The sequence below is a fragment of the Rhinatrema bivittatum genome, chromosome 16, assembly GCF_901001135.1.
Source record: "Rhinatrema bivittatum chromosome 16, aRhiBiv1.1, whole genome shotgun sequence".
NCBI classification, from domain to species: domain Eukaryota; kingdom Metazoa; phylum Chordata; class Amphibia; order Gymnophiona; family Rhinatrematidae; genus Rhinatrema; species Rhinatrema bivittatum.
In genome coordinates this window covers 5,079,851-5,105,157 of record NC_042630.1, presented here as the reverse complement: position 1 = coordinate 5,105,157, position 25,307 = coordinate 5,079,851, and the positions used below count along the sequence as shown (strand labels likewise).

The following is a 25,307-nucleotide window of genomic DNA, read 5'->3' as shown; positions in this document are numbered from 1 at the left end:
GGCCTCTGTTAGAAACAGGATCCTGGACTTGATGGACCCTTGGTCTGACCCAGTATGGCATGTTCTTACCATGGCCCGGAAGGAACTGTGGATTCCCTATTTGTGGCAAAAAAATTGGAAGTAGTTTAAGCAGACCCCACCAAGCGCATAATTATTTCCATGTTTTTTGGTTTTTTTAATTGCAGATCTCAAAGCTACAGGCACTTTCGAGTCAGAATGCGACTTAACCCAAGGTGAAAGTGGAAACATGACTGTGTTCACCAAACCCAAGATACAGAATTGATAGCATTCAGTAATCCATCCCTATCCAAATCTCAGTTGACAAACTGCATTCTAATATGTAAAATCTGACATTTGTGAAATGCATGTTGTAAGGAATTAGGTAGGCAAATGATGAATAAGAATACTTTATTGACAAATAGGTGCTATAATACATGCAACGACTGAATGATTATTAACAATTATACAACCCTTAATGTGCACTTCAACAAATACTCACAACACCCTGTTATTACATCAGCCTGGCAGAGAAAGGCGCATCACAGGTGCAGGGGTTCTACACTTTACATGTCCGCAAAGGTGTCTACAGTCTCCTCTCCATCTACTGCTGTAATTCCCTGTCTCTTATAGCCCGTTGTCAACAAATGTGTGTGTGTCAAGTTTGAGCTATGTGTACATGCCAGGACAGAATTACTCACTATCCTGAGATCAAGCCTGTGTCAGCAGTTCCAGCCAACAATACATTCCAGCCACAGAAGTGGTTGGTCGGGCCACTCATCCTCTGGGCTGCATGCCAGTTCTGTGAACATGCTGTGCTAGGCTTTTCTTTATTTCCCTTACACATGTTCATGCCTTAGGGTATAATTAATTCTCTTGGATTTAGCTCGCCACAAGAAATTAGAAACCATAGACTTCAACTAACGAGGTCTTTACATAACAGCCAACAAGGAAGCATCTGGATCCTGTAGAGAAATTTGGGCAATAACATCATTTTGAAGGGAGTACATCTACCTAACAGAAAGTGACAATTCCAGCCATGCTTGTAACTGTTGCTGCAAGATATCTAAAACTGGTGAAATATTAAGATCATAAATATCAATAAGGCAAGAAGAAAATCTTAACTCTAAATACGTCAAACCTGAAAAAGACCATTTAAGGAAAAAACCCTGCGACTGATCCTTCATTTCTTCGTCTAGAGATAGTGCTTCAGATATGATAAAATTAATAGAAAGCCCAGCAAACAAACCATAATCTTGGAAAAGAGAAAATCATTTTAAGCAAGTCAGATGGGTTTCCTACAAATAAGAAAATATCGGTGAACAAACAAATCATCGGTTTAGTTGCCAAGGGTTCTGCTGTTATCACACATAAGTAGAGATGAAGAGCAGCCTTGTCTGGTGCCATTCAATACACTGAATGGGTTAAATATCCAACCATTAAATAACACTCTCACCTGGGGATCAGAATATAGGAGTGTTATCCACTGCAAGAAAGGCTCACCAAAGCTATATTTCCCCAATAACCCAAACATATACTTCACTGTATCTTATCAAGGCCTTTTCTGTATCTAAAATAATGATTAGACCACATGTAGGCAATGAGGACTTGTCCCACAGAGCATAAATTAACTTGCAAAGATTACACTGATCATGATGACTACAAACAAATACCACCTGTTCTGGTAGAATTAAATCTGTGATTACAAGACTCAATCTATTAGCCAATACCAATGCTGCAATCTTAATGTCTACATTAGACATGAATGAGAATGATGGTTGTGGAGAACATAAGAACATAAAACACCAATTCCCCAGTAGAATTTTATAACTTTTCAGTTACTGAGTTTGTAGGACCTTCATGAATACAACTTGAAAATGTCAGCAAGCCGTATAAACCTCTGGTCCAACGTTATTTTAATTTATTATCAACAGTTCAAAAAAATTATTTTGTGTTTCTTTTTCTATTTCTTTTTTTTTTTTAAATATCACGAAGGTCCCAGGACAGGTACTCCGCAAGAATTTCAACCAAAGCGGGAGAGCAAAGAACTTTCAAAACTTATCTTGAGTGTCCATCTTGATCACGACCCCGACATGGCCACGTTTCAGGGGGTTCTCTTTCCAAATTCACTGTGCTCAATTTCTATCGCAATACATTTTCCTAATAGGAGATGTACTAGTGTTTAGGGCATTGTGTAATATTTGTTGTCAGGTACTTGTGATCTGGATTGGCCACTGTTGGAAACAGGATGCTTGGTCTGACTCAGTATGGCATGTTGTCATAGGTAGTGTTGTTACTGTTTGAGGGCTGTTCTTGTAGGGGAGGTTTATTATATTGAAATTGAATTTCATGTATTCACGACTTTCTGAATACCAAGCCCTACCCTTGTGTTACAATAGCCCTAATACCTTATGGGTTTTTTATTTTCCTTGTGCCGAAGGGTTTTCTGTATAACCCCACTCATTGTTAGTGGGAATTTCCTGACCACAGGCACCTGACTTCTCAGCTTTGAGGCATTCTGGAAATTGACTTCAACAAAACATTTTCAAATGGATGCAAAATACCACTGACTTCAAATATTTCAAAAGGGAAACTATTATAATAAAAAAAGGGTGAACCGGTAGATATAGTATACTTGGATTTTCAGAAGGCGTTTGACAAAGTTCCTCATGAGAGGCTTCTAGGAAAAGTAAAAAGTCATGGGATAGGTGGCGATGTCCTTTCGTGGATTGCAAACTCTTTAAAAGGAAACAGAGAGTAGGATTAAATGGGCAATTTTCTCAGTGGAAGGGAGTGGACAGTGGAGTGCCTCAGGGATCTGTATTGGGACCCTTACTGTTCAATATATTTATAAATGATTTGGAAAGAAATACGACGAGTGAGATAATCAAATTTGCAGATGACACAAAATTGTTCAGAGTAGTTAAATCACAAGCAGATTGTGATAAATTGCAGGAAGACCTTGTGAGACTGGAAAATTGGGCATCCAAATGGCAGATGAAATTTAATGTGGATAAGTGCAAGGTGATGCATATAGGGAAAAATAACCCGTGCTATAATTACACGATGTTGGGTTCCATATTAGGTGCTACAACCCAAGAAAGAGATCTAGGTGTCATAGTGGATAACACATTGAAATCGTCGGTTCAGTGTGCTGCGGCAGTCAAAAAAGCAAACAGAATGTTGGGAATTATTAGAAAAGGAATGGTGAATAAAACGGAAAATGTCATAATGCCTCTGTATCGCTCCATGGTGAGACCGCACCTTGAATACTGTGTACAATTCTGGTCGCCGCATCTCAAAAAAGATATAATTGCGATGGAGAAGATACAGAGAAGGGCTACCAAAATGATAAGGGGAATGGAACAACTCCCCTATGAGGAAAGACTAAAGAGGTTAGGACTTTTCACCTTGGAGAAGAGACGACTGAGGGGGGATATGATAGAGGTGTTTAAAATCATGAGAGGTCTAGAACAGGTAGATGTGAATCGGTTATTTACTCTTTCGGATAGTAGAAAGACTAGGGGACACTCCATGAAGTTAGCATGGGGCACATTTAAAAGTAATCGGAGAAAGTTCTTTTTTACTCAACGCACAATTAAACTCTGGAATTTGTTGCCAGAGGATGTGGTTAGTGCAGTTAGTATAGCTGTGTTTAAAAAAGGATTGGATAAGTTCTTGGAGGAGAAGTCCATTACCTGCTATTAATTAAGTTCACTTAGAGAATAGCTACTGCTATTAGCAATGGTTACATGGAATAGACTTAGTTTTTGGGTACTTGCCAGGTTCTTATGGCCTGGATTGGCCACTGTTGGAAACAGGATGCTGGGCTTGATGGACCCTTGGTCTGACCCAGTATGGCATTTTCTTATGTTCTTATGTTCTTATTTATTTAAAATTATTTATAAACCACATCTTTTTAAGAGGTTGGGGCAGGAAACAATACTACACATAGTTTTATAACACAAAACACAGCACATTAAAATGATACAAATCAATACAGACTAAGAATCCTTAAGAAATAACAGAAATGTACAAAGATCTTAAATAAAATAAAAACAATGCACCTGTTACTCTGGTAAGTTAAATGCATTCCTGAATGAAGTCTTCAAAGCTTTTTTAAACACTTGCATAGCTGATGATGGGCACTTCGGGCCTGGAAGAGCATTGCAGGCATTTGGAGCAGCTACAGAGAAAGTTCTGTCCCGCGTTGCACTGAGGTGAGCATGGAAGGGACTTCCCGCAGACCTTACCTCCCTAGATGGGACATAGATTTGTAGGATGGCATTGGTTTCAGTGAAACTCACAATCTGTCCTTATTCTGCACAGCTTCCCCTCACAGGCCACGAGCAGCTCTGGGGATCTTTATTCCTTCCCAGCTTCTTTCTGGCAAATCCAGTTATTGAGACTGCTGCAGGAATCAGAATAAAACCTGCCATTACCTACTGCCACGCACCGGCCCTGTCCCATGGACCCTGATACAGAGCCCCTGCAAAAGAACAGAAAGGAAGGGAGAGGAGTTTGATTCACAGCACGGACACAAACTCTGAAATAGTCTGCAGCAAAACCAAGAAAGGTAATTAAATCCTCTGAGGGGAGTTAAAATAGGTGGGAGCTGTGTGGAAGTGCAATAGCAATTGGGGGAAAACCAGAAGCAGGACACGTGAGGAAGGGTAACAAATAGAGAAGAGGATAGGAAACTTTAAGGATGTAAGAGGTTACTGTATGAGCTAACACAGGAAGGAAGTGTCCTCTCCCAGTGACCTTACAGACATCTCCAGGCAGGACAGAGCCACCACTCACTGAGATTTATTTTATTTATTTAAAATTCTTATATACCGCACAATGGGTAGGGGACTATCCGTCTAGGCGGTTTACATATTTGCACATACACAAGTAGTATTACACATTAACAAACAGATCATAAAATCATATACAAACACATTAAAATTCATAAAAAGATAATTAAATTACCATTCATAATGTAGTGTAGTAAACTTAATATAAATTGTATGCATGAGTGAAGAGATGAGTTTTTAGCAGAACCTGCAGCAACAAGATACCCAAATGTACCTGCCGCCCTCTGCTGAATACCTGTACAGGAAACAGCAGGAATAAACACGTCCTCAGTGCAAAAACAGAGATACTAAGGGATAAGACCAACCAAAGATACCCACATGTACCTGCCACCCTCTGCTGAATACCTGTACAGGAAACAGCAGGAATAAACTCGTCTTCAGTGCAAAAACAGGGATACTTAGGGATAAGACCAACCAAAGATACCCACATGTACCTGCCGCCCTCTGCTGAATACCTGTACAGGAAACAGCAGGAATAAACACGTCTTCAGTGCAAAAACAGAGATACTTAGGGATAAGACCAACCAAAGATACCCACATGTACCTGCCGCCCTCTGCTGAATACCTGTACAGGAAACAGCAGGAATAAACTCGTCTTCAGTGCAAAAACAGGGATACTTAGGGATAAGACCAACCAAAGATACCCACATGTACCTGCCGCCCTCTGCTGAATACCTGTACAGGAAACAGCAGGAATAAACTCGTCTTCAGTGCAAAAACAGGGATACTTAGGGATAAGACCAACCAAAGATACCCACATGTACCTGCCACCCTCTGCTGAATACCTGTACAGGAAACAGCAGGAATAAACACGTCTTCAGTGCATAAACAGGGATACTTAGGGATAAGACCAACCAAAGATACCCACATGTACCTGCCACCCTCTGCTGAATACCTGTACAGGAAACAGCAGGAATAAACACGTCTTCAGTGCATAAACAGGGATACTTAGGGATAAGACCAACCAAAGATACCCACATGTACCTGCCACCCTCTGCTGAATACCTGTACAGGAAACAGCAGGAATAAACACGTCTTCAGTGCAAAAACAGGGATTCTTAGGGATAAGACCAACCAAAGATACCCACATGTACCTGCCACCCTCTGCTGAATACCTGTACAGGAAACAGCAGGAATAAACACGTCTTCAGTGCATAAACAGGGATACTTAGGGATAAGAACAACCAAAGATACCCACATGTACCTGCCACCCTCTGCTGAATACCTACCTCCGTGGAACCTGCGCCGACCACGTGACTACCGCCGCTGAACGCTGCCACCGCCGATCGCCGCCCTGAAACCCAGCCCTCAGCCCCCAGCCCTCAGCCCAGCCCGACGGCACACCGCAGCAGCCAATCACAACACGGTCGCCCCAGTGACCTCAATTGACCGCGACTTCAAGGCCCTTTAAATATTACTGCGAATCTCAGGCGCTGCACACCGGGCGAGCCCCTTTGTGCTCCCCTTCGTGCAGACCCAATTGCAACCAGAAGGAGACTCTCCTCTCTCCTCTCAGCAATAGTTACCCAGACACAGCTTTAGAACCCCTCTGAGGCCATAGCTGTATTACCCTAATATTCTGGAGAACCAGCCATCTGACCCCTCCACAACAGAACGATCTCACCTCACAACCTCTACCACTATACACAACCACTTCAAAGATGCACCCACATCCTATTCCCACAATCAAGAACAAATCAAGAACAACCACAACAGCGATCTCCCAACATGCTACAAGACAACAAAGACTAATCTCAATAATGACATCCCCTCTCACTCAACTCTTAGGTCTCTCACTGTTCACATTAACCCTATTCAACGCACAGTCACTTTCCAAAAAAATGCATATCCTCAATGATTATCTCATAGAAGTCAACCCAGACGTATGTGCAATCACGGAAACATGGTTAAAACCTTCAGACATAGTATTAACAAACCAACTACCTACACAAGCTTACGATCTTATTTCAGTACCTAGACCTAAAACAAAAGGAGGCGGCCTTCTACTGGCAGCCAAAAAACAACTAGGCCTCACGCTTCAACTAACAAACTTTACCACAAAACTCGAATTCTCCCTCTTCAAGTCAGAACACCTACAATTATGCCTCATCTATGCAACACCAGGAACGCTAGATTCGGACCCATCACCCCTTATAGAGCTGATAGCCAAATACATCAAATACATTAGGCCTTCCTAATCCCCTTGCCCCCGGCGAGTCCAGCCCCCGATCGCGCCGCCAGTCACCGCCCGGAAACCAACCCACAAACAAACAGACAGCCAATCAACAGGCTGAGAGGGACTTTTAAATTTACCCTCCTGCAGGCGTCGTGCGCTGAAGGAGCGCGACAAAGGGGCTGGCCCCTTTGTGCACCCCTTCATGCAGCCACTGAGATTAAAAAAAAACCAGAAACCTCTACTTTCCTCACTAATTCTTTCAACTTTCTTCGGATCACCCTCAACCTCCTGCTACCTCCAGCTACCACTCGGACAACTCTCATCCTCCAACTACCACTCGGACAACACTCATCCTCCAGCTACCACTCGGACAACACTCAACCTCCAGCTACCACTCGGACAACTCTCATCCTCCAACTACCACTTGGACAACACTCAACCTCCAACTACCACTCGGACAACACTCTTCCTCCAACTACCACTCGGACAACACTCAACCTCCAGCTACCACTCGGACAACTCTCTTCCTCCAACTACCACTCGGACAACACTCTTCCTCCAACTACCACTCGGACAACACTCAACCTCCAGCTACCACTCGGACAACACTCATCCTCCAGCTACTACTCGGACAACACTCAACCTCCAGCTACATCTTGAACCACATTCATCCTCCTGCTACAACTCAAACTACACTCATCCTCCAACTACCTCACGAACTACACTCAACCACCACTCGGTCCTCCTTCAGCCTCATTCAACTTCATGTACCTTTCATCCGGATTTCTTTCTTCCACGTTATCAACCAATACAAAGATGGTATCACTCACCAACCCTCATCTCCAAAACAGACACAGACGTCTTATAAACATCCCTCTTATGAAAAATAACAAAAACTTTCTTTGTCTCACCTTCCTCCTCATCAATGCTCAATCCTTATCCAAGAAACACATGTTAATTTCCGACATTCTACAAGAAAATAACCCAGACTTCTTTGCCATAACTGAATCCTGGCTTAAAAACACTGATCAAGTAATTCTGAACCAACTGGTCTTCAATGAATATGATACCTTTTCAATCCCTCGCAATTACAAAAGAGGAGGAGGCCTGCTACTTATTATAAAAAAACACTTTTCAATGAAAATGATCCCACATAATCTCCCAAAACAATTTGAAGTTTCTCTTTTCGAATCCCAATATCTTCAAATCTGCCTTGTATATTGCCCACCTAAACTTCTAGACAGTAACATTTTTCCGCTCCTTGAATTTCTTATTACAAACATCAACATGAAAAAACCTTCTATCATCCTCGGTGACTTCAACCTCCATACAGATGCCAACCCCTGTTCTCCAAGCTGCGAAACTCTATTAGACATGATGTCAAGTTTAAACTTCATACTTCAAGTGAATAATTCCACTCATAAAGCAGGTCACACACTTGACCTGATTTTCACCAATAGTTTCTTCATGAACACTTCCATTTCTTATAATCCAGTCCCATGGTCTGACCACCATCTCTTATTATGCAAGTCCCAAATGAACTGCAACAACCCATCAAATAACATTCCTACAAAAAAATCCTTCAAATTCCGTCCTCCTTTTCAATCTAATCTCCTCCTTCAAGAGTTGGGATCTCAACTAGAGAATCTAGATCTGTCAAACATAAACAACGCTATCCATTCCTGGGCTCTAATCACTGAAAAAACCGCTAATATCATTAATCCAGAGAGGGTCAAACATCTAAAGAACAAAAATGAAAATCAAAACCCCTGGTTTAACACCACTCTCAAAAACATGAAAACAGCCCTCAGGAAAACAGAGAAAGAATGGCAAAAAAGTAAGCTGCCCGCCACTCAACAGAAATATCGCACACAATTAGCTGCCTACAAAAAATCAATCCAAAACACAAAACGGGACTACTACGGCAAAAAAATAATAAACGCCACCAACAAATCCAAATCCTTATTTAACATTGTTAACAACCTCATTACCGATAACTGCATCTCCAACTCAACCATCACCAAAAAAAACCTAAGCCAAGATTTAGCTATCTTTTTCAAGGACAAAATTTCCAAAATAACAGATGCCTTCAGCACCTCATCAAACTCCAATATTCTAACATCAACAAACAACATCTCTCCTTGGCTCGACTTCAGACCCATCTCCATCACGGAAACAGAAAAAATGCTGAAAAAAATCAATCCTGCATGACACGACCTAGACACCATTCCCACCCGAGCATTTAAAGAAATTGCTTATCCTTTAGCCCCTACAATTGCAGCTATCATCAACAAATTGCTTGAGGAAGGCGAGCTACCTCCCAAGCTAAAAATCGCCACTATTACACCTCTTTTAAAGAAAAAAAACCTCAATCCTAATGACCTAAATAATTACCGCCCAATCTCTAACCTACCCTTTTTTGCCAAAATGACTGAGAAGGCTGCTCTGAAACAACTCATCGATCATCTTGATGATAACAAAATTCTTTATCCCACCCAATTCGGCTTCAGAAAAAACTGCAGTACGGAAACTCTCCTACTTAACCTTTCCAATACCATCCTAAGAGGTCTCGACAACAAAAAAGGTCACCTTCTGATTCTGTTGGACCTCTCTGCAGCCTTCGACACAGTGGATCACAAAATTCTGATTTCCAACCTTGAATCTATTGGGCTTGCTGGCAATACTCTTAGTTGGTTCACTTCCTTCCTTAATAATAGATTTTTCAAAGTTTCTTACAACAATTTATCTTCAAGCCCTATCCCCCTCGAAACAGGTGTACCACAGGGATCGGCTCTATCTCCCATTTTATTCAACATCTACCTTATTCCTTTATGCCATCTCTTATCAAGCCTTGACATAACTTATTACATGTATGCCGATGACATACAAATTCTTGTTCCAATCTCCTCTACGATAGAAGATGCCATGTCAAAAGCAGCCTCTCACCTTGATGCAATCAGAAACATGTTAATCCACCTCAAATTATGCTTAAATATGAGCAAAACTGAATGTATCCTAATTAACAGAAAAAACCTTGGATTAAAAACAATACCACCCTTCCACTTCGATAAGACCCTCATCCAACTTAAAGAAAACGTGAAAGACCTGGGTTTTTGGTTAGACATTGATCTAAATTACAAAAAACACATCTCTACAAAAATTAAAGAAGGCTTTCATAAACTACAAATAATCAAACACCTAAAACCTCTTCTTCACCCCCACGATTTAAAAACCGTACTACAAGCCCTCATCTCTTCCGGTTTGGATTACTGCAACTCCCTTTTGATTGGTTTACCAAAATCATCTTTGAGGCCCTTGCAGCTACTTCAGAATGCTGCTGCCAGATTTCTAACGGGTAAAAGCAAATATGATCACATTACCCCTGTCCTCAACCAATTACAATGGCTCCCAATAGAAAAAAGAATTGAATACAAAGTTCTTTCATTGATCCACAATGCAATCTACAAAGCCGACTACACTACCTTTGATGACATTATACACATACTTCGCCCTCAACGCACAACAAGAACTTCTAGTAAACTTCAACTTGTGATTCCCTCACTCCCAAATGCCAAACTATCCTCCACCAGAAACAGAGCCTTCTCCATCATCGGACCAAAACTATGGAATTCACTACCCCACTTCCTCACCGCGCAAGAAAACTCAAAATCTTTCAAAAAAGACCTAAACTCTTGGCTTCTTAACCATACTCTTAAGGACAACTCTCAATGACTTTATACTATAATCCCATTAACTGCCAACTTTAAATATTCCATTTGGACAATCTCTACTGATTCAAGCCACTGATACCTCCTTTTTGAAGAACCCAGTTATCTCTGCCTATCTATTCAGTGTATCTACCCTGTTTACACTATGTTCTTTGTTCATATCTCTTCTTTTGGTGCCATTTCCCACTATTGTTAAATTTTAAAGTTTAAAATCTTTCAATGTAACAAGTTGTTCCATATGTAAACCGGAGTGAAGGCAACTATGCTATACCTCGGTATATAAAAAATGCTAAATAAATAAATAAATAAATAAATAAATAAACTCAGATAAACCCACCATAATCCTAGGAGACTTCAACTTGCACGCTGATTCACACCCTCAATCCTCAAACTGCGAAACAGTGCTTACTGCCCTCACTCAACTAGGTTTCACACAAATAGTCAACGGTCCTACACACAAGAGCGGACACACGCTGGACCTCATATTCATAAATGACAGTCTGTCCATCCACACCAATCCCACCTGCTCACCAGTCCCTTGGTCAGACCACAGAGTTATTTCCACGACCCTCAAGAAAGAAATCCTCCCACCACAATCCTCCATCAAAACCACAATTCAATTTAGGAAACCATGCCCACTGGACCTACTCAAAGATTTCTGCTCCAAAGAACTTAAACCAGCTAGACCTATCCGACGCCACTACAGCCACTACGTCATGGATCAATGTCACAAAAAAAATCGCAGACCAAATCTGCCCAATCAGCACCAAAACTATACTTCCTGCACTAGACAACAGAAAACCTTGGTTTACCCCGGATCTTAAATCTCTAAAACAAAACCTACGCAATAAAGAACAAAGCTGGAGAAAAAACCCCTCCACCGCTCTACACACAGCCTATGAAACCACTCTTAACACCTACAGAAACGCTATCCACAAAGCCAAGAAAGATTTCTATGCAAAAAGAATCCACAATTTCATCTTTGACTCAAGAACATAAGAAGAACATAAGAAAACGCCATACTGGGTCAGACCAAGGGTCCATCAAGCCCAGCATCCTGTTTCCAACAGTGGCCAATCCAGGCCATAAGAACCTGGCAAGTACCCAAAAACTAAGTCTATTCCATGTAACCATTGCTAATGGCAGTGGCTATTCTCTAAGTGAACTTAATAGCAGGTAATGGACTTCTCCTCCAAGAACTTATCCAATCCTTTTTTAAACACAGCTATACTAACTGCACTAACCACATTCGCTGGCAACAAATTCCAGAGTTTAATTGTGCGTTGAGTAAAAAAGAACTTTCTCCGATTAGTTTTAAATGTGCCCCATGCTAACTTCATGGAGTGTCCCCTAGTCTTTCTACTATCCGAAAGAGTAAATAACTGATTCACATCTACCCGTTCTAGACCTCTCATGATTTTAAACACCTCTATCATATCCCCCCTCAGTCGTCTCTTCTCCAAGCTGAAAAGTCCTAACCTCTTTAGTCTTTCCTCATAGGGGAGCTGTTCCATTCCCCTTATCATTTTGGTAGCCCTTCTCTGAACCTTCTCCATCGCAATTATATCTTTTTTGAGATGCGGCGACCAGAATTGTACACAGTATTCAAGGTGCGGTCTCACCATGGAGCGATACAGAGGCATTATGACATTTTCCGTTTTATTCACCATTCCTTTTCTAATAATTCCCAACATTCTGTTTGCTTTTTTGACTGCCGCAGCACACTGCACCGACGATTTCAGTGTGTTATCCACTATGACACCTAGATCTCTTTCTTGGGTTGTAGCACCTAATATGGAACCCAACATTGTGTAATTATAGCACGGGTTATTTTTCCCTATATGCATCACCTTGCACTTATCCACATTAAATTTCATCTGCCATTTGGATGCCCAATTTTCCAGTCTCACAAGGTCTTCCTGCAATTTATCACAATCTGCTTGTGATTTAACTACTCTGAACAATTTTGTGTCATCTGCAAATTTGATTATCTCACTCGTCGTATTTCTTTCCAAATCATTTATAAATATATTGAACAGTAAGGGTCCCAATACAGATCCCTGAGGCACTCCACTGTCCACTCCCTTCCACTGAGAAAATTGCCCATTTAATCCTACTCTCTGTTTCCTGTCTTTTAGCCAGTTTGCAATCCACGAAAGGACATCGCCACCTATCCCATGACTTTTTACTTTTCCTAGAAGCCTCTCATGAGGAACTTTGTCAAACGCCTTCTGAAAATCCAAGTATACTATATCTACCGGTTCACCCTTATCCACATGTTTATTAACTCCTTCAAAAAAGTGAAGCAGATTTGTGAGGCAAGACTTGCCCTGGGTAAAGCCATGCTGACTTTGTTCCATTAAACCATGTCTTTCTATATGTTCTGTGATTTTGATGTTTGGAACACTTTCCATTATTTTTCCTGGCACTGAAGTCAGGCTAACCGGTCTGTAATTTCCCGGATCGCCCCTTGAGCCCTTTTTAAATATTGGGGTTACATTTGCTATCCTCCAGTCTTCAGGTACAATGGATGATTTTAATGATAAGTTGCAAATTTTTACTAATAGGTCTGAAATTTCATTTTTTAGTTCCTTCAGAACTCTGGGGTGTATACCATCCGGTCCAGGTGATTTACTACTCTTCAGTTTGTCAATCAGGCCTACCACATCTTCTAGGTTCACTGTGATTTGATTCAGTCCATCTGAATCATTACCCATGAAAACCTTCTCCATTACGGGTACCTCCCCAACATCCTCTTCAGTAAACACCGAAGCAAAGAAATCATTTAATCGTTCCGCGATGGCCTTATCTTCTCTAAGTGCCCCTTTAACCCCTCGATCATCTAACGGTCCAACTGACTCCCTCACAGGCTTTCTGCTTCGGATATATTTAAAAAAGTTTTTACTGTGAGTTTTTGCCTCTACAGCCAACTTCTTTTCAAATTCTTTCTTAGCCTGTCTTATCAATGTCTTACATTTAACTTGCCAATGTTTATGCTTTATCCTATTTTCTTCTGTTGGATCCTTCTTCCAATTTTTGAATGAAGATCTTTTGGCTAAAATAGCTTCTTTCACCTCCCCTTTTAACCATGCCGGTAATTGTTTTGCCTTCTTTCCACCTTTCTTAATGTGTGGAATATATCTGGACTGTGCTTCTAGAATGGTATTTTTTAACAATGACCACGCCTCTTGGACATTTTTTACTTTTGTAGCTGCTCCTTTCAGTTTTTTTCTAACAATTTTTCTCATTTTATCAAAGTTTCCCTTATGAAAGTTTAGCACGAGAGCCTTGGATTTGCACACTGTTCCTTTTCCAGTCATTAAATCAAATTTGATCATATTATGATCACTATTGCCAAGCGGCCCTACCACCGTTACCTCTCTCACCAAGTCCTGTGCTCCACTGAGAATTAGATCTAAAATTGCTCCCTCTCTCATCGGTTCCTGAACCAATTGCTCCATAAAGCTATCATTTATTCCATCCAGGAACATTATCTCTCTAGCGTGACCCGATGATACATTTACCCAGTCTATATTGGGATAATTGAAGTCTCCCATTATTACTGCTCTACCAATTTGGTTAGCTTCCCTAATTTCTCTTAGCATTTCACTGTCCATCTCACCATCTTGACCAGGTGGACGGTAGTATACCCCTATCACTGTAGTCTTCCCTGACACACAAGGGATTTCTACCCATAAAGACTCAATTTTGTATTTAGTCTCATGCAGGATGTTTATCCTCAAAGGCACTTTTCTCCTACGTCTCTTCACTCACCAAACCAACTCAACTGTCAATTCCAGATCACCAAGCTCTCGACAAAGCCAACGAACTCGCAAACTACTTCAAGACAAAAATCACCAATCTCACCCGCTCCATTTCAACCCAGAACTACGCAACCAACCCACCCAGCAAATCGCAGCCCCAAGATCTTCCAAATTAATTTACTAAAAACCCCACCCTCCTAACCCCCCCAAGACCTGCCAAAAGTCCCTGGTGGTCCAGCGGGGGTCCAGGAGCGGTCCGGAAGCGATCTCCTGGACTTGAGCCGTCGGCTGCCAGCAATCAAAATGGCGCCGATGGCCCTTTGCCCTTACTATGTCACAGGGGCTACCGCTGCCATTGGTCGACCCCAGTGACATAGTAAGGGCAAAGGGCCGTCGGCGCCATTTTGATTGCTGGCAGCCGACGGCCCAAGTCCAGGAGATCGCTTCCGGACCGCTCCTGGACCCCCGCTGGACCACCAGGGACTTATGGCAGGTCTTGGGGGGGGGGGTCAGGAGGGTGGGGGGTTATAGTGAATTCATTTGGAAGGTCTGGGGGGGGGAGTCAAGAGAGGGCGGGGGTTTTGTTAGATTTTTAATTTTTTTTTTATATTCGCTCCATAAGACGCACAGACATTTTGCCCCACTTTTGGGGGAAAAAAGTGCGTCTTATGGAGCGAAAAATACGGTATTTATTTTATTTATTTTTATTTTTTCTGTACAGACATTCCTGTAAAGATACAAATCATATCGGTTTACAAAGAAACTACAACTTCGCTCAGAGGCGGTACAAGGAACACAGGTGCCAGTTAACAGTGGAACATGTCAAGAATACTCATGTAAACATAACCCAAGAATCAAATAACTCATCTTAACATGACAATTACAATAGAGCAATCCTCCCATGCTGCAAATATAACACCAAGTCCTAAAATACCAATACACCTCCTATTAGGAAAACAGAACAAGCCAGGCTGCTACCAAATACAGAATAAAGAGACCATAAAGCAGAAATAGAAATGTGCAAACAGAAACTGAACTGGACATCCTAAAAAGCCAGACTCTATTTGCAGTGCAGCCACACAAAAACAGAGACCACTATTCCCTGTTCGTACCCGGATTAGTCCAGACTCCTGGGTTTTGCCCCCCTCTAGTAGATGGAGACAGAGCAGTTTTCAAAACAAACTCCGCCTATATATAGGATGCTGCCACCTACAGTCCAGCAGTATTGCTCTGTCTCCAGCAGATGGTGGAGGTGCCAAACCTAAAGTCTGGGCTGTGTGGTGAAGTTTAAGTTCTTAGTCAGTTAGTTTAAAGTTTTTCTTCTGGCTTGGTCAGTGTTACTTTAAAAAAAAATAAATAAAGGTTACTGAAGGAACAGTGTGGTCTCCGCCTCCCAGGGGGTAGTCAGGTTCTGAGAGGCCCAACCCCCGCTGGTTTTGAGGCAGCTGCAAGACAGGGTCCAAGGCCCTATTTTATCCTTTTGGCAGCTCTGGGTGCGACACAGGGTTGCCCGGTTCACTCCACTCTGCAGGATCAGCATCTTGGACCACTACCGGGCAAGTTAAAATAAATAAATAAATAAATAAATAAATAAAATCTTTAACTTTCGTGTCAGCTTTCAACAACGGCTCTCTCTCTCTCTCTCTCTCTCTCTCTCTCCTTGTTTCGATGCGTTTTTGGTGCAGGGGCGATCCGGGAAACTACAGACCGGTTAGCCTGACTTCAGAGCCAGGAAAAATAGTGGAAAGTGTTCTAAACATCAAAATCACAGAACATATAGAAAGACATGGTTTAATGGAACAAAGTCAGCATGGCTTTACCCAGGGCAAGTCTTGCCTCACAAATCTGCTTCACTTTTTTGAAGGAGTTAATAAACATGTGGATAAAGGTGAACCGGTAGATGTAGTATACTTGGATTTTCAGAAGGCGTTTGACAAAGTTCCTCATGAGAGGCTTCTAGGAAAAGTAAAAAGTCATGGGATAGGTGGCGATGTCCTTTCGTGGATTGCAAACTGGCTAAAAGACAGGAAACAGAGAGTAAGATTAAATGGACAATTTTCCCAGTGGAAGGGAGTGGACAGTGGAGTGCCTCAGGGATCTGTATTGGGACCCTTACTTTTCAATATATTTATAAATGATCTGGAAAGAAATACGACGAGTGAGATAATCAAATTTGCAGATGACACAAAACTGTTCAGAGTAGTTAAATCACAAGCAGATTGTGATAAATTGCAGGAAGACCTTGTGAGACTGGAAAATTGGGCATCCAAATGGCAGATGAAATTTAATGTGGATAAGTGCAAGCTGATGCACATAGGGAAAAATAACCCTTGCTATAATTACACAATGTTGGGTTCCATATTAGGTGCTACAACCCAAGAAAGAGATCTAGGTGTCATAGTGGATAACACATTGAAATTGTCGGTGCAGTGTGCTGCAGCAGTCAAAAAAAGCAAACAGAATGTTGGGAATTATTAGGAAGGGAATGGTGAATAAAACGGAAAATGTCATAATGCCTCTGTATCGCTCCATGGCGAGACCACACCTGGAATACTGTGTACAATTCTGGTCGCCGCATCTCAAAAAAGATATAATTGCGATGGAGAAGGTACAGAGAAGGGCTACCAAAATGATAAAGGGGATGGAACAGCTCCCCTATGAGGAAAGACTAAAGAGGTTAGGACTTTTCAGCTTGGAGAAGAGACGACTGAAGGGGGATATGATAGAGGTGTTTAAAATCATGAGAGGTCTAGAACGGGTAGATGTGAATCGGTTATTTACTCTTTCGGATAGTAGAAAGACTAGGGGGTACTCCATGAAGTTAGCATGGGGCACATTTAAAACTAATTGGAGAAAGTTCTTTTTTACTCAATGCACAATTAAACTCTGGAATTTGTTGCCAGAGGATGTGGTTAGTGCAGTTAGTATAGCTGTGTTTAAAAAAGGATTGGATAAGTTCTTGGAGGAGAAGTCCATTACCTGCTATTAAGTTCACTTAGAGAATAGCCACTGCCATTAGCAAGGGTTACATGGAATAGACTTAGTTTTTGGGTACTTGCCAGGTTCTTATGGCCTGGATTGGCCACTGTTGGAAACAGGATGCTGGGCTTGATGGACCCTTGCTCTGACCCAGTATGGCATGTTCTTATGTTCTTATGTTGTCTGAATTTGCTATTCTTGGTTTTTTCTGTGTAGTTTCTCTTCTGTCCCGATGCCGCATTCTCCTTTGTGTCGTGCATGTGGCTTGGCCCACGCGTGTCTATCCTGGGACGGCCTCTGCTCGATGTGTCTACCGGGAGGGGGGGGGGGGGGAGGAGGGATCCTTCGGAGCCGTGAAAGTGCAGAAAATCACTAAAATTAAGTCTGCCCGAATTCCTTCACGATCAGCTGTTTCTGGTCAGGATGAGGCTAATCCGTTCCCACTCAGCGCGGGAACTGAGACCATTTTGCAGACATTTAGATCCGCAACTCAGGCAGCTATGGGGGAGGGGGTTTTACCACCTCCTCTTTCTCCTCAGCCAAGGTTTCTAGGAGAAAGGGAATCTTTCCAGCCTAATTCACCTGTGACGGAGGAAAATTAGCCTCGCTGGGGTCCAAATCTCCTGCTAAGAAGCGGTCCGGATCTAAGGGGGGGATTCGGAACCATCCAAACCTAAGCGCCCTCTCCATTCTGGGCTGCCTCAGACGGATACTGATACTTCTGGGCAGGTTACAGACCCAGGGTACCCAGACATTCAGTCCAAAGCCCCGCAGGGGGTGGATGTGGACCAGGATTTACAGCAGCAAGGCTCAGCGAGGGGTTCGTATGTTGCAGATGGCGATGACCCTAAGGTGGTTCGCCTCTTTAGGAAAGAAGAGTTGGGGCCTCTTATTCCTTCTATTCCAGCTGAGTTTGGCATTGAGGGTCCACCAGAAGAATCCAAACGGGGGGCTATGGATCCTGTCTTCTTGGGTCTGAGGGGCCCTGCAACCGCTTTTCCTTTTCTTGGCTACAAACTTAAGGGCAGATTTTATAACCTGCGCGAACGGGGTACATTTGTGCACGCTACCCGCATGTTATAAAATCCGGGGTCGGCGCGCACAAGGGGGTGCACACCGAGCCCTAGGGGGAGCCCTGATGGCTTTCCCCATTCCCCCTAAGGCCACTCCAAAATCGGAGCAGCCTCGGAGGGAACTTTCCTTCCGCTCCCTGCAACCTTCCCTTCTATCTAACCCACCCCTACCTAAATCCACACCCCCCTACCTTTATTTCAATAGTTACGCACGAGCCAGCCGGCGCGGCATCCCCCAGCGGCCTCGGTCCCGCCCCCTTCCCACCCCTTTTTCAAAGCCCTGGGACATACGCGCATCCCGGGCCTTGCACACATCGCCAAGCCTATACAAAATAGGCTCGGCGTGCACAGGAGTATGTTTTTGGGGTTATGTGTGTAACCCTTTGAAAATCTGCCCTACACTGTTCTATGAATGGGATATTCTGGATCTTAGCCCAAAGGTGAGTAAGGCCATGGATAAGCTATATCCTCTGCTGGAGGATGCTTTGGACCTGCTACGAGTTCCCAAGGTGGACGCGGCAGTTTCTGCAGTCACCATGAAGGCGGCAGCACTCAAAGACCTGCAGGACAGGAAGTTGGAGTTGCAGCTTAAGAGGATATTTGAAGTTTCAGCACTGGGAGTTAGGGCTGCTATCTGCAGCAACTTTGCATTACGGGCGAGCCTCCGCTGACTTTAGCAGTTACAAGCAAACGCTGGCTTCTTGGAAGCTGCCCAGGCTGGCCGTTTGGAGCATCAATGGCATACTGCGCTGATGCTTTTCATGATCTGCTGCAGACATCGGCGAGATCTATGGTATCTGCGGTCTCAGCCCATAGACTCCTATGCTTAAGAAACTGGTATGCGGATGTATCCTCTAAGGCGCAGCTGGGATCCCTTCCCTTCAAAGGAAAATTGCTTTTTGGCAAGGACCTGGAGGATATGATCCAATCTCTAGGGGAGAACAAGGGTCATCGGTTATATGAAGATAGACCTAAGTAGAGGGGATCTTTATCGTCCTGGTCCAGATTCAGAGGAAATCGAAGATTTCGCCCTTCCAGGGCTCCCAGTACTTCTTTTCGTCAGGCACCAAATAGGTCCCAGTCCTTTCATGGCCGATGCTTCGGCAGACCTGGTAGCTCCCACTGCTTCGGGAACCAAGTCTGCTCAATGAAGGGGCGCCAGTCCATTCCTTGGTGCCTGCAGTATGGGGCAGACTGTCCCTGTTTTTCGAGAAATGGGCCAAGATAACGACGGAACAGTGGGTGCTTACTGTGATAAGAGACTGCTATGCTTTAGATTTTGCACGGCGCCCTCGGGACCGATTTCTCATCTCTCCCTGCGGTTACAAAACCAAGCTAAAGGCAGTCCAGGTCACATTACAGCGCCTTCTGCAGCTAGGGGCCATCGTTCCAGCACCTCCGGAGGCGAGACGGAAAGGTCGGTACTCCATTTACTCCGTTGTGCCAACGAAAGAGGGTGGGTGTGGAAGGGAAATAGAACCAAAGAGCTAAGAGAAACAGATAAGTATGAGAAAAAATGTGTGAATCTTGCTGGGCAGACTGGATGGGCCGTTTGGTCTTCTTCTGCCGTCATTTCTATGTTTCTATCCTTTCGTCCCATTCTTGATCTAAGAAAGGTAAACAGATGCCTCCGAGTGCCACATTTTCGTATGGAAGCGCTACGGTCAGTCATTGCCTCGGTACAAAAGGGAGAGTTTCTGGTGTCTCTGGATCTCACGGAAGTGTAACTTCATATCGACATTCGTCCCGATCACCAGAGGTTTCTTCGGTTTCAGTACTGGGTCACCATTATCAATTTCGGACTCTGCCTTTCGGTCTCGCCACAGCACCCAGGACATTCACCAAGGTAATGGTGGTGGTGACAGCCCATCTACGCAGGGAGGGACTTCTTGTGCATCCCTATCTGGATGACTGGCTGATTTGAGCGAAATCAGAACCACTGGCCCAGGTGGCGATTTGCAAGGTGCTCCAGTTCCTGCAGTCGCTGGGCTGGGTGGTCAACTACAGCCCACTTAGTCTTTGGAATATTTGGGTGCTTTATTCAACACTCAGCAGGGCAGAGTATTCCTTACCACGGACCGCAACTGCAAGCTACAATGCCAGCTGAGAGCCTTATTGCTCAAGCATCCACCCAGGGTTCGGGATTATTTGCAGGTTCTTGATTCAATTACTTCAACCTTAGATCTGATACCCTGGGCCTTTACATTCCGCATTGCTGTCCTGATGGAATCCAGTCTCCGAACTTTTTCATCTACCTCTTCCACTTTCGGAGGAAGCGCGATCCAGTCTCGATTGGATGTTGAGGATGGACAATTTATCCCGAGGAGTCCCCCTGGAGGTGCCCGACCGGACAGTGGTCACCAAGGATGCCAGCCTCTCAGGTTGGGGGCAGTATGCTGGGGGAAGTCAATGCAGAGATTTTGGTCTTCCGTCGAATCGCAGTGGTCGATCAATCGTCTGGAAACAAGAGTAGTATGGTTAGCTCTACATGCGTTCCATCCTCTCCTTCACGGGAGGTCGGTAAGAGTTCTGTCGGACAATGCGACCACGGTAGCATTTATCAACCGCCAAGGAGGGACCAGGAGTCAACCAGAGGCGACAGAAGCTCGTCAATTGATCAGCTGGGCAGTGCAGAACTTAGCATAGAGGCGTCTCATATCGCCAGCGTGGGCAACGTGCAGGCAGATTTTCTCAGCCAACACCGTCTGGATCCCAGGGAATGGGAACTGGCGGTTGCAGCTTTTCAACTCATTTGCGATGCGTGGGGCAGACCCAGCATGCATCCTATGGCGAAGTTTCGGAGTTACAAAGCGCCGCGTTTTTACAGTCATCGCAGAGAGACGGGAGCAGAAGGGGTAGATACCCTAGTTCTGCCCTAGCCCGTCAATGTTCTGCTGTACATCTTCCCACCTTGGCCATTGATCGGCAAAGTGCTCAGGCGAATAGAGATCCATCCAGTGGACGTCATCCTGGTAGCCCCAGAGTGGCCGAAGCGTCCAGGGTTTGCGGACCTTCTCAATCTAGCGGTGACAGGACCACTGCGGGTTCCAGATCTTCCAAACCTACTGCATCAAGGGCCCATTTGTTTGGAAGGAGTCGATTGCTTCTGTCTAGCGGCATAGCTTTTGAAAGGCAACGGTTAAGTTGCAAAGGCTATTCTCCAGCCGTAGTGGCTATGCTCCTGTGATCGCGTAAGACATCCACTAACCTATGTTAGAGTATAGAGGATTTTAGAGTATTGGTTTCTGGACCGAGAGGTGGCTCCTACCCAGGCCTCGGTGTCGGATATTCTGTGTTTTCTTCAAGCGGATCTGTCCAAGAGCTTGTCCTGCAGGTCCCTCAGAGCTGGGTGGCGGCTCTTGGTTATTTGCGTGGCTCTGTACAAGGTGTAGTGTTAGCGGCACATCCGGATGAAGCACGTTTCCTATGGGGAGCAAAGGACTTGCGTCCTCCGCTGAGGCATCCTTGTTCATCTTGGAGTCTGAGTTTAGTCCTTATAGCTCTATGCTCGGCCACCTTTGAGCCTTTGAAATGGTTGATTCTGAAAGATCTTACCTTGAAGGTAATCTTTCTGGTGGCCATCACATCGGCTCGTAGAGCGTCGGAACTCCAGGCTCTTTCCTGTGGAGAACCTTTTTTGCGGATTTCGGAGTCGGGGATTTCATTACGGACAGTGCCTTCTTTTCTGTTGAAAGTGTTTTTTTTTCTTTTCATGTCAACCAATCTGTGGAGCTGCCAGCTGTCGCGGAGTTAGATTGTTCGGATCCCTTGCTAGAGACTTGCAGAAGCTGGACGTTCGCAGAGCATTGCTCTGTTATCTGGAGGTTACGAATGAGTTTCGGGTGACAACCATCTTTTTGTGCTGTGGAGTGGCCCCAAGTGTGGTCATATGGCCTGCAAGACTACCATAGCTCGCTAGCTGAAAGAGGCTATTAGCTCGGCCTATCTGCTTTGTGGTAAATCTCTTCCTGTTGGTCTAAAAGCTCACTCTACTCATTCGCAAGCGGCGTCTTGGGATGAATGTCAGATGGTTTCTCCGCAGGAGATTTGTAGAGCAGCTACATGGAAATCCTCGCATACATTTGCGAGGCATTACAGATTGGATGTCCAAGCGCCAGTTTCAGGAGGATTTGAAGGAGTGCTCCGAGCGGGCCTCTCCAGATCCCATCCCAGGAGTCTGGACTGATCCGGGTATGTACAGGAAAGGGAAATTAGTTTCTTGCCTGATAATTTTCATTCCTCTAGTACCACGGATCAGGCCAGAGTCCCACCCATCAGAGGCATGGAAGTAAGGGAGAGTCCGCTCGGTACTACAAGAATTCCTTTTCTTTTCGGGACTGCACTGTCCTCAAGTGGATCTACAGATTCAGTTCCCAGGAGGGTGTAGTGAAGCAGTTGGTTCTGTTTTCCTTGTTAAAATGTTATTGTACATAGTTAAGATGGTTTTGGGGAGCCATTCTGCTTTGACATTAAGTAACACTGCTGGACTGTAGGTGGCAGCATCCTATATATAGGCGGAGTTTGTTTTGAAAACTGCTCTGTCTCCATCTGCTAGAGGGGGGCAAAACCCAGGAGTCTGAACTGATCCGTGGTACTACAGGAACGAAAATTATCAGGTAAGAAACTAATTTTTCTTTCCTCATAAAATATCAAATAATCAAATCAAGAAATATAAATCATAATAAGAAAACCATATTAATAATGAAAAGATATTTCAAGACAGCTGAACAATAAACATCCAATATTTGAAAACTCATTTAAATTGTTTTTGTAATTTCCCAAACACTAGTAAAATATTTCAAAATAGCAGACACATCAAACTCCCAATAATTAAAACTAATAAGGATTTTTAAAAAATCCCACTCTCCATACCTGAGGGTTAGTGGTGGAGGGAGAGCACCCACACATTTTCCTTTCTCTCTGATAGGCACACACTCTCTCTGATACATACTCTTGCTCACACCCTCATGCTTCCTCTCTCAGACGCACACACTCACTCTCTGCCACACGCGCATGCTGTCTCACACACACACACACACAAGAGCTTCACCTTTTCTTCCTATCGCTCCCCTGGGAGCTCTGGGCCCGTCTCTTCACTTTAGCCTCTATCGGGTCAGGATCACAAGGTGGCCTCCACCCTATGTGAGCTGCTGCTGGGATGTGGTCCGCCGGCAGCCCAAAGCCTCTTTTCATTGGCGGACCGTGGTCTCACTAGCTCGGCTCTTTCCTTTACTTCTCATCCCCTTACCTCACCACTCAGCTCTTCCTCCCCTTTTCCTCACTATCTTTCCTCCACTTTTCACCCCCTTCTCTCCCTCCAGAGGCTCTTCCCTCCCTCTCCTTCTCCCACACTGCCTCAATTCTTCTCCTCCTTTCTCATCTTCTTTCCTCATTACCTCAGCTTTACCCTTTGCCGTTTCTTCCCCTCCCTGTGCTCTTCGCCCACCTTCTCATGCAGTGACTGCCAGGCTCTTCCTTCTCCCTTATCCCGCAGGAGCCGGCAGCAGGAGCAGCATGTGAGTGAGGTCATCTCGTGGTAGGAGCTATGAAATCTCGCGAGACTGACCCCGCAGCAGCAGGAGATGAGGTCCCTCACATGCTGCCTCGGCCAGAGGATGTGTTTATTTTGTGTTTCCTCTACACCGAATCAGCAGGGGCTGCTCAAGCCTCCAATCCGTCCTGTGGCTTTTTTTTTTTCTTATTTTTACTTCGGCTGCCCGCATTGTGGAGTCCTCTGAGTGCCCCCCCAGCCTCCACTCCGACCACTGGTGGACCCGGGCTGCCGCTTCCTCGGAGACACTGCCCTGTGTAAGTGCACGGCTTGCACAGTGCGTTGCACCAGCCCTGGCCATGAATGAGTGTTTGTGTGAGTGCTTATGTATGTGTGTGTCTGTGTGAGAGCCTGTGTGTGATACAGGCATGCACACATACACATTTTGTGTCTGAGGGAGAGAGAGTATGTGTGAGAGCATAGGCATGTATATGAGACAGGGAGTGTGTGTGTGTGAGAGCATAGGCATGTATATTTATTTATTTATTTATTTAGAATTTTTATATACCGAAATTCTTGTTGGGAAACAAATCAGTCCGGTTTACAGGTAACAACAATAATGCCGCGGGACAGGAAACAGTGCCCCTGGCTTTACAAGAAACATATTAAACAAGGCTTTACATAACATAATGAATAGTAACGATTCAAGGACACTTCATAAGGTAACTTCTCTGGGTTAGGGACAAACTGGATGGTTTTAGATAAAGATGAACTAAGTCTGGTTAAATTATAACTTGGTTAGATTTCCCTGAAGTGTACACAATAAATACAATATAAAAATAAAGTAAAATTGGAATTGAAATTAACTACTTAAATGAGGTAAAAAATACAATAACATGTAACAGATAAATAAAGAGGCGAAGGCAGATTGTGTAACGAAGTCTTTTGGGTGGTGAAGTCTGGAAACACAAGTGATCCAGCTATCGTAGAGTGATCTAAGTCATAGAGTAACATAAGGCATATATAAGCATATATGAGGCAGGAAGTGTGTGTGTGTGTGTGAGAGAAAGCATAGGCATGTATATGAGGCAGGAAGTGTATGTGTGTGTGTGAGAGCATAGGCATGTATATGAGGCAGGAAGTGTATGTGTGTGTGTGAGAGCATAGGCATGTATATGAGGCAGGAAGTGTGTGTGAGCATAGGCATGTATATGAGGCAGGAAGTGTGTGTGTGTGTGTG

At 44.0% G+C, this 25,307-nt stretch overlaps 1 protein-coding gene across 2 annotated transcripts in view; it reads right to left on the bottom strand.

Moving 5' to 3' along the window:
- Positions 1 to 25,307, bottom strand: part of LOC115078357 (killer cell lectin-like receptor subfamily B member 1B allele C) — a 359,813-nt gene that overhangs the window by 245,109 nt on the left and 89,397 nt on the right. For both annotated transcript variants that reach the window (XM_029581260.1, XM_029581261.1), the window contains exon 7: positions 9,247 to 9,249. The gene's annotated coding sequence lies outside the window, so the exon portion shown is untranslated. The remainder of the gene's footprint in view (positions 1 to 9,246; positions 9,250 to 25,307) is intronic.